The following is a 12,302-nucleotide window of genomic DNA, read 5'->3' as shown; positions in this document are numbered from 1 at the left end:
GACCAAGCCCAGAGAGCATGAGATCTTCAGGAGATTCAGGGCCGGACACAAAGCTGCATCCCACTGCCACAGAAATAGTCTTGTCTCATGGGAACTGATGCTCCTGAACCATATGCACAAGTAAGGACTCCTCCAAAGACTAAGAGCTGCAAGACCAATACATCTCTTATTAGTTTATTTATTACAATCAGAAGCAGTACATTTTTGTTATGCAGGGACTTCCCAGTGATCTATTTATAGTTTTTGAAAACTTGCCAGGACAAGCATATGAGTATACAAAAGCCACGCCACTTTTTAAGGCCAGCAGAAGTTTCTGGTTTGTCTTTGATTTACACATCAGTAATGTTTCCTGTTACAGAAGCACAATGGATCTTCTCATTGCATTAATCAATTTAAAAACACAGTTAGGAAAGTGTCTTTCTTGACATTTCTTTTTTTTTTTTTGGGGGGGGGTGATAATATATCAGTCGTCCTAGTACAATTACACAGTTTGAAAACTGCACTAACTCCATGCTGCTGTTAACACACACACAGAAATGCTTTTATTAACAGAGCTAAGCCTTGCTCACACAGCCACAAAGGTTGGCCCGTGGAGGTGCACGATGCAATTACTTGCCCTCAGAATAAGAGCCTATCTCACATTTATCTGTTCCCAAGTGGAAAGGCAGTGCCAAAGCATACTTACTAAAGTTGCAGAAAACATTCAGTTTTCAACTGGCTTCCAAGACTTTCCACATTCTTAATAAAAACAAGAACTGCTCAGGACTCAAAATCACAGTTAATGTAAAAAGGGCGAGTGAGGAATGCCTGGAGCTTGGGAAACCGATGCCATGCCCCTCTATCACCCCTGGGTCCACTGTGTGCAGGATAAAATACCATGGTGACTTCATGACTCCATCAAAACCGAGGGTTTGGGCAGCGATTCAACCTCCAAAACACAAAGCCCATGAGCACATCCCAGCCCAAATCCACCCGTGCAATGCCCAGAAGCCTCCAATTATGTGCAAAAAGCCACATGTGTTGCCGTGAGGCCAGAATGGAAAAGCTTTTCCAGAGCAGGGGTCGGTCCCACACTTCCCTGCTGCCCCGCGCCGGCCGCCGCAGCCCCAAGGCCGCTTCCCGCAGATAACGGGGCTGTGGGGAAGGGTTATCGTAAAAACAACATGAGAAACACAGCCTGGCTCCAGATCCGTGCCCTACCTGGGAAGCACATCCAGTGCATAAACATGACCCCTTCCTACACACTCAGTTAACCAGGAGCGCAGGCAACAAGATGGTCATTGCTGCCATTTTACTCCTAGAAGCCTTTCTCCACGTTCACATTACAGATGCCCCTACCTGACCCCCTGCCCTGGCTACTGGGCTCAGGCAAGGCCTGTAGCCACGCACAGCTCTGAGTAGCCACACTCTGCCTGGTCTCCTTTCGGCAGGGGGAAAGGAGCAGCGTGGCCACGGCAGTGCCGGCGCCGCAGGGCGCAGACAGACCTCTGACCTTTAGCCGGGCAGTTCCCATTGCAGAAGCCACACACAGCTCGTCACGGCCCTTCCTCAGCCTTCTTGGCCCTGAGTCAGATTTTACAGTTGGGAAGGGAAGGGAAGGGGGTGGGAAATGCCTGCAATCAGAGCAAGTTTAGCTCTCACGCCTGATCAGAATGAACTGCACAACACTGCCTGCTTTAACCAAGCAAAAGGCAATGCAAGAAATTCTTTTTATTTGCAAGTGTTTCTTTCCTTTCGCTGGATTGCAACTGAAATTCTTTGGTTAGTGTTTTAAAAGAGACTCACAGCCAGATTCCCATTAACACTGGAGCCACTTTACATGGTAAAGGTATTTAAAAGGTATTTAAAACAGCAATATATAATAATTACACCTGCTTTGCATTAATGACATTATATTAGTAAGAATCAGGTTCCTAGTAATATTCTGCCTTTGAAGGGATACAAATGTTTCCTTTCCACTGCCTTCCCATTTCCCTTTTTCCCCAAATAAATGAAATAGTCAGATGGTTAACAAACATTATCCTGTTGAGTGAAGCTCGCCTAAGTAATAAAAAGCCTGGAGTTTCTCAATTAAATCATAAGGCTGCTCAGAAAGATCTTCCTGAAGAGCAGTAATCTGCTCTTTCAGGAAATTTAGAAAAGGAAAAGCTAGGGATAGTGGCAATCTCAACACAGGAGTTTTCACTAAAGCAGGGACTTGTTCTAATTGAGCAAAATCCCTGGAAGCAGCAGCGCAATGTTTGCACAACAGACCAGCAGACAGAGCCATTGACGGTGTCGGGAAAGGGGAGGAAAGTGAAATGCAATGTGGATCTGGGAGCCAAAAGAGAAAGGGCATGTCTCATGCTAAACCTATCTGCTTTGGCACTATTCCTGCAAAGATCACGAACATGTTTTGATCACTAAATATAGCAGAGAAAAGGAATCCACTGCAAGTAGCTCTCTCCGGCAGCGCTCGCTGTTCTGCGCGGGCAGAGGAGAACACAAAAGAGAGATTTGTCAAGCAAACGGCAAATGAAGCTTGCCAAATTTGAAGGGCAAATTAAAATTTAAATGATAGGTCCTATCCTGGCAGCTGTGAATTCATCAGCTTCTCTCTCAAGCATGTCCAATTGAGGCTAGAGCAATGCAAACTACTGCTCTTCCCCCAGCACACCTCTGCTCTGACTTGGAGGGGTCGCCTCTCCCAAGAGTGAGTCCCCATAATTCTTACAGCTGAAAATTCCCCTCAAAGTGCTAGTCAGGGTCTTGTTTGTTTGTTTTACGCCTTCTGTCCCACGTAGTTCAAGGTCTGTGGGCAGAGCAGCCTTTCTACAAGCACAGCCTGCACATTCGTGTGCCTGTGCTGGTTTCGCACACATGAAAGGGGCCCCTCGATAGTGGCATCTCCCTCGCTGACAGAGCAGGACCCTCTCCACTAAGTAAAACACTTTCTTTACTGCTTCAGACAAATAAAATGTCTTTCTCTTTGCTTTTAAAGAATTAGTTGCTTTAGGGGAAAGAAAAAGAAAAAAAAAAAAAAACAAGCCACAAACTTAAATCTCTGATTTATAGCACAGTTTCAAGCCTGTAGAGTAACTTTTTGTGTGTGGTGAAAACCAGGCCAAACACTGTTATTCTTACCAGTGCTGATGCCAGAAAGGACCAAACAGCCAAACAGCACATAGCCCAAGAGAAAGAACTTGGTGCTACGCAGTAACCTGCTACAATAAACTGTTCTTGCTATACAAAATCTAAAAAAGTAAAATCAGTTGCAATTGCAAAGCCAAGTACTCCAAATCAGAAAGAGCCCAAACTAAAGGATGCCTTACTCATATCACGCATTCATTCCCCTTCTGCACAGGCAGGATTATAAAGTCTCCTCATCCAAGTCTGAATCATGGAGTGTCCAGGTTGCTTTCCTTGAGAATCGGGATTTCTTACAACGGAGACAAACCAGGACGAATGCCCGTGAGCCCCATGCATCTCCCTCGCTGAAAGGCACCAGCATTACTAACACAAAAGCTACTTATAGGCAAGTTCAGTCAAGCAACTGAGCACAAGTTGCGTAAGCAGAGCTGCCCTACCATCCTCTCCCGGGCCAGGGCCAAGCAGGTGAGGTAAGACACGAGCCACAGCTCCTGCCCAAGCCAACTCCAGCCCACTGAGGGGTGTTCCTGTACAGTTTGCAGGGACGCACCTCCTGGAGCCACTGTCCCGAACAAAACCCCAGCAGGGAGATGGTGTGTGATCGCCAGCACAAGCCCTTGGAACAGGATATGCTTCAACTTCCTCACAACCCCGTTACAGTAAACTCCTGGACTGGCTTTTTGCAGAATTTTTGCAAGAAGAAACATGTTCAGAGTCACCTCTAAGCTTTGCAAAGGTGATGCCTTCACTCACCAACGTTATCTGTAAAGCCATTCCAAGGCTACCTACAGCACTATTAAGGCACAACTACTCTGCAGGAACCGTGTTTGCTCACGCTACGTTGCACAGATAACCACTTCCTCCCACTTAGGAACTCCCGAGGTGCCCTGGCCATGTAACTGGGAAGAAAATCCAGATTTTTCACTTTTCCAGAATGAAGCCAGCTCAGCTCTTGATTGCCTTTTACAATAACAAGCTTTGCTTTCTCCATCCCAGGAGTATTTCATCACCAACTTCCCACCCAGTTCTGCGTAAGAAACAATGCTACAAACAGTCTATCAGACACTTTTTTCCTTTTAAAAAACCCACCAAACAACTCTAAACCTGTCAGCCTGCTAACTGTGAAACTGTTTGTTACAGTCCAAGTGGTGGATGAAGCAGAATGACAATGCCAGGAAATACCTGGAATTGATCTTTAATGTTTATTTTTGGAGACTGGCTTTTCTCCCAGATCTTATTTAACAGTTAGCTCTTTCCCTCCTCTCCCCAGTTGTTCTCTCTAGGATCAAATTGCAATCTGTTTCACCTCCTGGAGTTCACCCACAGACCCCCTAAGAAGTACTTTAGGAATCATATCCTGGCTCAGACAACATGTTCTTTCTATTTCATGGCTATCATATTCTTCCTCATGTATCAAGAAAGATAGGAGAACGTTCTGGTATTTGTCTGAAATCAGACTTGCACAGGATCCGTTTAACACTTGGTACCTGCCTGTGCTTCATATCTCTGCTACACAAGCAAATTCCTTCAGCAAAGTCTCTCCCTAGACACTCAGCACATTTAGCAAAGGAAGTCTTTCTGCTGTAAACTAGTTCTGTGCAGAGGAGGAGGAATTTTATCCTTAGCCTACCTGGGTTATATGTACAGATAAAAGTTAGGCTTTTTCCAGAAGAACTGATAATTTCTTTTCCAGGCTGCTAAATAACACAGCAGTGGCAGCCACACTTCAGAAGAGACCTGGGCACAGTTTCCTATGTGACTCTAACTCCCTAAGCTTTGCATTTAGTGATAGACTGATAGAATGATAGAATGATAGAATGATAGATAGATAGATAGATAGATAGATAGATAGATAGCATGGCATGGTTTGGACATGTCTGTTTAAAGAGTTTCTGCACACCACTTGACCACTGTGGAATAACCACACGTGCTGTTCTGGGTCACCACAAGCCTGAACTGTCACCCATTCACTCCAAAGTTTAGCTGCATGTGACTGGGAGTACACACACAGTCACCCATGCCAGCCTCGTGGATGCACAATAATTCAGCCGTATGGATTTTTGCAAGAGAGAGGACAGGGAAAAGTGGATGAGCCTACATAACTTTGCAGAAGGTTTTCACCCAAAGGAAGTGAGTACCTACCGGGTGCTGTCCACCACCGAGAGCCAGGCAGCCAGTCTCGCCCCCAGGAGTGCAGCAGATTGCAAGGCAGCTGCAAGGAGCTCGGGCAGGGGAAGGAGCACACCCCTAGGAGCCCGCAGTGCCCTCATTGCTTCCACCTCTGCCACTGACCTGATGTGCGACCTTGAAAAAGCCACTCTGCAAATTCCCTTCGGCCTCTTATTTACAGCAGATTGTCTGGGGCTGCGGGTCCAGCCCGAGGCTTGTCTGAGTCCAGTGACCGACCAGGGAAGGAAGATGGATTTAAACTGGACATTGTGTCTGCCCCCCAGTCTCAGGTACAGCCACAACGCCTTACACTGCTCAACTCACACTGAGTCTGGTGGAAATGAGGACACTAGGAGCCCTCCTAGGTGATCTGCCGGGATATGAGGCACTTTGGCCGAGATTCAGCTCTCCTGACACTAAGCAGCTACAGGAGCGATGCCTCCATGTGTGCTCATTGTTTGGACTCTGCAGAAACAATGGAGAGAAACAGGCACTTTTAGGGCAGTTTGTCCGATGTATTTTTAGACGTCCAGCTCAGTGTGGATGAATCATGGCTCAGAAGTGTGTGCTCCTCTCTGGTGACTATGAAAGGAGTCTGGAGAACTGTCTCTCATGCAGATAGTTATGTTATATGGTCTGGCAAGATGAATCTCGTGCTTTTAAGATGGGGGAAAGGAAGTAAACAAAGCAGCATCCCCTCGGGTTACACTGAAGTGAGAAAGAGCGTCTCCAGCAGAGACACACTGCAAGGGCTCTGTGCTTCCATCCCCCAGAAACACCTTTCAACCAGATGATATACAACCACCTTCACTCTTGGGCTTGGCTTCACTAGAAGAGTTTAATTCAGTCACTGAACTTGAATATTTCACCAAATACTCCCTGCAAGCAAAGCTGCACGTTGCTCACGATACAAGAGCCTCCAAAAAGCTGGGCATGCTGCTTTAGGAGCAGCTTTCATTTCTCTCCCTGCATCATTTAGGTGGTTATTAACAGCACAAACCAACCCAACATAAAAAAGAGGTGTCTCTAATGCAGACTGAATTGAACCCATTTCTGAAGTGCCTTTGCAACCACTTCATGGTCAGTTGTACACACAGTCTATATCCCACAGATCAAGGCACATCCAATGTATTCAATCACCTCTCTGCCTCACCCTTTCACTCCACCATTCACCAACTTCTGGTCTTTCTCCTGGCAACCAACAGGCCAAAAAATCCAGAAAGCAAAACTTTTTCCTGCAAACCCCAACATTTCTGCCTCCTCCCTACACTTCCATGAAAGTAATTACATGTGTTTTGTTTTGCATCTTAATTGTCATTTCCTTTGATAGAACTTGCAGCCTAAGTCTTAAAGCTCAGATAACTAAGCACTATTCTTTTCTCTTCTTTCTCATCCCTGGACACAAACGTTACTGCTCGTATCAGGATCAGCAATTCCTTAAAAACCTCTCGAGCCAATCTGTGCAGCTGCATTGTGTAGGGAGTTATCAGCAGGCTGCAGGAAGGTTAGAAAGCAAACATGCCTCCCTATGAGAGACCAAAGTTGTGCCCAGAGTCAAAGCTCTGCCCCATTTCCCCTCCTGTGGGGAGATAACAGCCTGTTCAGCTCCAGCCCTTTCCCCCACACAGCTTTCTGAGCCCTTCCTGTGCACGTAGCTGGGCTAAACAGAAGTGTTATCCCCACTCCTTCTTCTGTCCCTGTCACAGCCCCTACCCATCTCCACAGAAGCAGCTTGTTTCACCTCCTGCTGCGAACACTGTGATTTAAGTGATCTACAGAGGTTGTCTCTTTGTACCCTCACTAACACCAGGACTTGTGCAATCCATGAAGGTCACAGGAAGCTGGCCTGTATTCAGCAACACTATTTATTCTTCCCATCTCCACTCTCTAATCTTTTTGCAATCAAAATGCTCCAAACACCAGGGGTCTCTCCCCTCTCAGCATTATCCCAAGCCAAAATACAGTCATCCTTCACAATTGACTATTTGTTACTGCCACCCTTCATGCTCCACAGAATGCAAGTCAGCCCAGGAAGGGTCAAGCAGTCAGATCCATGTCCTGTGGGCTAACATACACTATATTTTTTGATTCATAGTCCAGTAGTTGTAGGTTCTACTGCAGGTATAATCTCCTGGTCCTTCTGCAGAAACTGCATGTCAGCATAGGAGGGAGTGGGGTGAACATCACCCGTCCCTTAGTATGGACATACCACTTGCACTCCCTGACATATATTTACACTCCCAACCAATTCATCCATATCAGCTGAAGTAAAAACCTTCCCCTGACCCAAGTCCAGGGAGCACAGATGGCAAAAATCAGATCAACCTGATCTCCCAGTGGCTACATGGCCACCTCTGTCTCAGCAACAGGAGCCCCCCACCCACACTGGCCAGGGACAAAGTTCCGGCAAGGAAAGATTAGGTGAGAGGTGTATGAAATGTCACCTTCCCTTTAATCACAGCTTATGGATCCGGTCCTGAAGTGTTACTCATACCGTGCTCCACACTCCACATGTATAATCCCACTGTCTAATCCAACTACTTGTTCAAACAGGCACGTTGCTAGGAGTGGGTCCTTGCCATCACCGGCTACATTTTCAGCGTTCCTCCAAGACCACGTCCTCTCCCACATCTAGAAGTGCCCTGATACTCCAAAATAAACTGCGGGAAAGGCAGAGCAAACATAGTGCACACACAGCTCATCCCTTCAACAGGAGCAAGGACACAGCCCATTGCCATCCTCTCCCACACTGCCAGATCGTGCTGGGGAAACACTTCAGTTGTGGTAAGCAACAGATAAGCATCTTTGCATACACACACAGAAAAAGCATCTCAGCTGGTAGACTTTTAAAACCTGTATTTATTGTGCCTCAGGGAAGAAAATAAATTGGGTAAATGGGCTGAAAGGCACAGCTTTGCTAGGAAGAGTTAGGATTGTCTCTTTGCATCTTTCGGCACAAACCCGACCATTGAGAGTCCAGATCTAAAACAGAGCTGCAGTTGCTAAGAAAACAGCGCTGCAAACAGATGTCAGGAGATGATTCATGGAGTAAGGGCATATCCCTGTACTACAGATAAACCAAAATGAATGAGGCTCTTTATACCTGATCTCCCAAGCTGTGCTGCTTCATACCCTCTTTGGGACTTTTTCTTTACTTCCTTTCTATATTCAGATGTCGAGGAAAGCAAGTGGAGCTGAGCTCACTGTTTATGGAATAATCACCAGTAAAGGGGTTTTACAGTGTGTGTAATGAACCCAGTAAAGGGGCTAAACTGTGGCTCATTTTCCCCCTGAAACAAAGCAATTTTTTCCTGAAACATGAAACAACTTTTCCCAAAAACATATCAGAAGAAATAAGACCCAAGAACAAAAACTTCAAAGGAACAAACAGTAACATTTTTTTACTTTTGTTACTTCCCCTTATACCATAAAACTTAAAATTAACAGCTAGGGAGATAAAGCATTTTCAAGCTATTAGATCATTAGCCAGCAGTGCATGCCGCTCCTTGAATTACTTCATTGTGTCTATGCTTAAAATTTTTGCCTGACAAATAAATAAAAAATAACTGGCACACTACAGGACTGGCTGAGTGCTACTGACACCAACAAAATTCTCAGTTACTTTAAAGAACTTTTAGTCATATTTAATAGAAGAAAAATCAGTTCTTTTCTTAGAATATCCTGAATCATAGAACAACCTGAGTTGGAAGGAACCCACAAGGATCATCAAAAGTCCAGTTCCTTTGCCCCTCTTCAAACCACCATGCTTAAATCTTAATACTGTATGATAGCAACAGCACTTCCAAATAGTTTCCTGAGGTTATTTGTAAAGAATTTTTTAAATAAAGGAACTTTAATATATGTTTCTATAGATTAGTAGGGTAAAAGAGCAATTATCATTCATTACCATTCATTATGAAGAAAAGAAAGAACAAATGTAACTTATATACGTCTGAATACGTGTTTGTACAGCATCTCACACAAGGGAGGCCCAAACATTGCCACTGTACACATCAGTACACGGCAATACATTATTGTGGTCACTGCTAGTTTTTCACCACCCCTCCAAACTCCATTGTCCCTACCCATCCCTCTCTATCTCAACTCGTCCCCACTGCCACTACTTGCAGATGCCAGGGCTTCCTCTCCCCTGCCACCTCCTCCTCACTGCGCACCACCCCATCTTCTCTGGCTATGACACGCTGCCTTCTGCCTTGGAAATCAATTATTTAGGCTGCCCTGATTTCAGCGAGAGGTGGCAGCGTGTGTGCGGATGCTGTTATTGTGGGCAGCGCCAACAGCCACCACCGTGCTCCTTCTCGGAGCTGTAAAGCCACCCCAGAAGTGGCCGAAGCCCATGACACAGCTCAGCAGGCGCCAGCAGCCGTGTGTGTCCCTCCTGCAGCTATTGCATTTCACACAGAGACATAAACAGACGGGCCCGCCAAGCTACGGCTGCGTTCGCTTGGCCAACAGTGACAGCAATGAGCCAAGACCCTGCACGTGGCACTTACGTCTTTGTCTGTCTGTCCCGAGACAGGAGATCGCCCTGCAAGCTGAGAGGGAGGAAAACGCGGGAATGATGCAAAGAGGGGGAGAGGACAGGCAGGACACGAGGCATCCTGAAAGGGGGAAGCAGAGGCACGAGGCACACACAGTCACAGACCTGACAAAGGCTGTGAGAAACTCAAAAAAACTCGTTCAAAGTTTTCTTTCTGTAGATTCCGAGTAACTTGAGAAGGGTGCACCTGCTCTACTTCCCGATGCCTCCAGCAAATCTGAGGAAAAACAGAGAATAAGCACTATTCTGTTTTGGGGGGACAGGGACAGGACTGAGCCCAGCTTTAGCTGAGGAGGTGAAAGGAGGACAAGGAGCCTTCCCTTAAATCCACGCACACGCAGCACCTGACACAAAGTCAAGTTACAGACCGGGAGCTCCACGTGCGGCATCCCTTGGGCCGCAGTAACACAAATCCGTAACAACTGCTCCGAGAGGAAACAGGCGGCTGCCAGGAGCCCTGGAAAGATGGGAGGGAGGGAAGGCAGGAGGGAGGCTGGTAGTAAGGCGGGGAAGAGAAAGCAGCCCATGTGCAGCGGGAAGCACAGAGAGCGGGAGCCCTCAGCGGGCAGCGCTTCATCCAGGGCAGCAGCAGCGTCCGGGCAATAAAACACAGCGGCGGGAGCATGCCGGTGCCTCCCGCGTCCCTCCCAGAAAAGTAGTTGCTCCTTTACCCGGGAACTTTGCCTAAGTATCCGCCATCAGTTCCCAAACACACAACCAGAGCGATAACGCCGTTTCAAGTGGTACCCACGGCTCCCGCGGGAAGCGCCGGTCACCTGCCCGCGCCCCCTGCGCGCTCCCCCGACCCGCGACGAGCCGGCCCCGGCCGGAGCTCCGCCGGCAGCGCGGCCCCTCGGGAGGGCAGGGCAGGACCGCGGGGGCGGGAGCGAGCTCCAAGAGAGCTCCAAATCCGCTCCCGCCGCCGGCCGAGCCCGCCACGTTCCCCCCCGCGCAGCCCGGCGAACTCCCGCCGCGGTGTTTTCCCCCCTTTCCCGGCTTGTGCCGGGCTGGGAGAGTAGGGACCCGCTCCGGGAGCGGGGTGTCCCCACCCGCACTCCCCGACATCCCGCGGGGGGCGCGGGCGGTGCTGAAGGTGCCGCCGGCACCGAGGGAACAAAGGCGGCGGCGGCGGGGAACAAAGAGCGGCAGGTACCGGAGCGGGGCCGGGCGGGGCGGCGGCACCGGCGGGCCGGGGCAGGGGCCGGGGACGGGGATGGGATGGGGCCGGGCCGGGGCGGCAGCGCCGCCGCTCCCCGCACAAAGGCGCAGCCGGGCCGCGCCGCAACTTCCCGCGGGCGGGTCCCGGCGGGGCAGACTCACCGCGGGCGCAGTCCCGACATCGGCGGCGGGCGCGGGTGGCGACGGCGAGGGCGGGAGGAGGAGGAGGAGGATGAGGAGGAGGGACCGGGCGCTCCCCGCCCCGGCCGCTGCCAGCGAGCGAGCGCGCTCCCCGCCCGGGGCCGGAGGGCGGCGCGGCCCCCGCAGCCCGGCCCGGCCCGGCCCCGCCTCCCCCGCCGCGCCGGGAGCGCTCCCGGGGCAGCCTCCGCCCCCCGCGCCGGCAGCTGCTCGCTGCCCTCTCTGTCTTCAGTGCCGTTGCCGCCCCGCCGGGACACCCTGGGCACAGCCGCGCTTGCTGGGATGCCCCGGAGAGAGGAAGGGGACGGTCCCCGGCTCCCCGCGCGCGCTCGTCCTCTCCAGCCGCGCGTGGGATTTCCCGGTGTTTTCCCTCCCAGCGCTTACCGGGACGGCGCTGTTCGTCCCGCCCCTCGCGGATGGCCAGGCAGGGCCACCAGGCGCTGTGCGTCCATGTGCTTTGAGTAAGGAATTGTGCTGGAAGTAAGAGAACCTGTGTGTTGTAAGAAGCGTTTTCTGGTCTGGGAGGATTTGGGGCCACACGTGATACAAAAAAATAAAATACTTCAGTGTTGTCGCAGATCTGCACCACCCCCAAATCAAATTTAGAAGATCATCGGAGACCTCTCCAGTTTCTGCACATCCTCCATAGCCCTCCTCTAGCTAAGCTCCCCTCACCTCAGGCACAGATCCCAGGCTTGAACCATCTTCCCCCTCTCTTCCGGATGCAGACCGTCCTCAGCTTTAGAATCAGCATCACCTGTCCTTGCTCAGCCAGAACTCTGGAAGCGCAGATGGGGGTCAGTTATGTGAACACGGGGCAAGTTGGAGGTCTCTTAAAAGTTCAGAATATGGTTTTTGGAAGGGGAGAGAGGAAGGAATTCCTTAGAATTTTTCCCTTGGATACCGGATAGCTTTTGGCTGTAGAGTTCACAAAGTGAAAAGATATAAATATTGAGACTGAGCTTTGCTTTACACACCCAGAGGTCAGTCAGCTATCCAAAGAGAAACGTAACTTTCCAAAAGCCACTTCCTGCCAGTGCCAATACATTGGGTTTCTCTTCAGTCTGTGCTGATAAAACATCAACCA

General features: G+C 49.4%; 1 protein-coding gene across 3 annotated transcripts in view; it reads right to left on the bottom strand.

Moving 5' to 3' along the window:
- SYNE2 (spectrin repeat containing nuclear envelope protein 2) overlaps positions 1–11,203 on the bottom strand; it is a 180,580-nt gene extending 169,377 nt beyond the window's left edge. For all 3 annotated transcript variants that reach the window (XM_017807555.1, XM_017807558.1, XM_017807556.1), the window contains exon 1: positions 11,180–11,203. The gene's annotated coding sequence lies outside the window, so the exon portion shown is untranslated. The remainder of the gene's footprint in view (positions 1–11,179) is intronic.
- Positions 11,204–12,302: the final 1,099 nt, after the last annotated feature.

The sequence above is a fragment of the Lepidothrix coronata genome, unplaced genomic scaffold (genome assembly GCF_001604755.1).
Source record: "Lepidothrix coronata isolate B3197 unplaced genomic scaffold, Lepidothrix_coronata-1.0 Scaffold19, whole genome shotgun sequence".
In the NCBI taxonomy this organism is placed as follows: domain Eukaryota; kingdom Metazoa; phylum Chordata; class Aves; order Passeriformes; family Pipridae; genus Lepidothrix; species Lepidothrix coronata.
The sequence above is the reverse complement of the archived record's forward strand: the minus strand, read 5'-3'. Positions and strand labels throughout refer to the sequence as shown.